Raw genomic sequence first — 2,072 nt, forward strand, 5'->3', positions numbered from 1 at the left:
CGAGTGGAAGACAGCTGCACTAAAGCTGCCTTGGTTTATAATCTCCTTACACTAGATCGTCAGGGCCAGAATGGCCATCTTTTGACTCCAAATGCCAAAATAGAGACTCGAAGCGACCCTGTTTTGGGGGCCCATCTCTGTTCTAAGACTGTGGTCAGACACAAGAGGGCAGAGCTGTGAATTAGGCACATACAATGAAAGGCATCCACTACAACTTTATACAATGTTTTACCGCTAAGAATGTTCACGTTCTTTAATTCATTCAATTCAGGCAATACCCTTTAAGAGTGAAATGCTAGAATTGACAAACAAGAGAACTGAGTCTGAGGATAGTTAGGTGATCCCAACGTTGCTCAGCTATGAAGACAGAAAAACAAAAAACAAAAACAAGTCCAGTATCTCCCGTCAACCCCCATGGCAGAAATGGAACAGTAAAAGGGGAAAGAAAAACTTTTTTCAAAAAGTGAAAGTTAGGAACTCAACTCTCAGAAAGTAGTGTCTGACAGCATCACAAAAGTAAAAAACACCACACTTAACCCACGGTGGCCTGGGGTGTGGGGAGGGGGAAGGGGTTGGAGACACAAGTTCTCTAATGAGAATACACCTTTACACAACCATTTTGCTGGTCATAAAACAGCCTAAGTGGCCAAGCCAAGCACAAGGAATTTTCTCGTCTCTCTAAATCAATTCTTTTGGAAGCTATTGTCTGTAACACTGATTCTTAAAATGTAACCACTTGGGGAATAAGTTAAAATGTATGTACTGACTTGGTAGGTGTCACAGACAGGCTTTAGGGTGGCCCCCATGATCCTCATTTCCTGATATCTACACTTTTGTATAATGACCTCCTCTTGGGTGTGAGAAACTTGTGACCTGCTTTTAACCAGTAGAATACAGCAAAAGATGATACCATGTCACATGATATCACATAAGACTGCCTTGCTAGTAGACTGCCCTACTCATTGCTGGCTTTGAACAGGCAAGGTGCCATGAATCCTGGGGCAGCAAGGAAATTAATTCAGCCAACAATCAAGGAAGCCTGGAAGAAGCAAACTCCTTCCCAGTCAAGCCTCTGCGGTGAACCCAGCTCCTTAACTACAGCCTGGTGAGTGGCCCTGATGAAGAAGAGCCCAGCTAAGCTGCCCAAACTGCTGACCCCCAGAAGCTGTGAGATAATTAATGAGTGTGCTGCTTTCAATCACGAACTGTGTGGTCACTGTAAGGCAGTCACAGAGAACGACTAGAGTAGGTATGGGTTGACACTTGAGAGCTGAGATTCCCACTCTGAACAGCGCTACTAGTCATTTGACACCGTGTCGTCTTCTGTTCGGGTTGACCTTTTAGATCATCCTTGTCCAGACAGACAACTGTCTCCTTAAAACGGAGAGCATATACTCCAGGGCTCTCAGAACAGTACTCAGTAATACTTGAGTAAACCTGCTTCACATCAAAACATCATGAGTCAGGTGGTAAATTTATTTACTGGTGGTTCTCAGAACTTAATTCTTAATTATTTCAATGACAAATACCGAATTAGAGAATTTCAAACTTGAATGAGTAAGGCCTTAATCTATTCCATGCCATGAGCTTCTTTTCCTTTTCCTCCTTGATATTTTCCATCTTACTGACCACATATCAGCTCATCTGCCCCTGTAGTGAGATTCCACAATCACCAGAATTCTCATTAGATGATTCATCTGATGTCTCTCAAATTGAAACCACCTCCTTATTTTCTTGAAATCACTTCTCCACTCTACCTTCTTTAATTCTGCCTAGATACCTGCTACTTGAAGTGACAACATTATTCAGGACTCTCCTGTCTCTTCTGCGGCACAACGCTCCCTGAATCCACTAATACCAGGAAGGTCATATTGAACCACTTTATCACTTCTAAACATAGTCAAGAATGACCTTTTTCTCAATAATGAAAGTACCCATAGTCCTTACAATATTTCCCCATAAATGTCCTTCTTTCTTTTTCAATTTAAATTCTAAAAGCTTATCATGTAAGAGGGATTTATCTAACCCCATGCCCTATATGAGAGTTTGCTATAAAACAGCTGGCCAATCAA

The 2,072-nt window shown here is 41.9% G+C and overlaps 1 protein-coding gene across 2 annotated transcripts in view; it reads right to left on the bottom strand.

Moving 5' to 3' along the window:
* Positions 1-2,072, bottom strand: part of EXOC4 (exocyst complex component 4) — a 675,009-nt gene that overhangs the window by 531,991 nt on the left and 140,946 nt on the right. The gene's annotated exons all lie outside the window — the stretch shown is intronic.

The sequence above is a fragment of the Pteropus vampyrus genome, unplaced genomic scaffold (assembly GCF_000151845.1).
Source record: "Pteropus vampyrus isolate Shadow unplaced genomic scaffold, Pvam_2.0 Scaffold48, whole genome shotgun sequence".
In the NCBI taxonomy this organism is placed as follows: domain Eukaryota; kingdom Metazoa; phylum Chordata; class Mammalia; order Chiroptera; family Pteropodidae; genus Pteropus; species Pteropus vampyrus.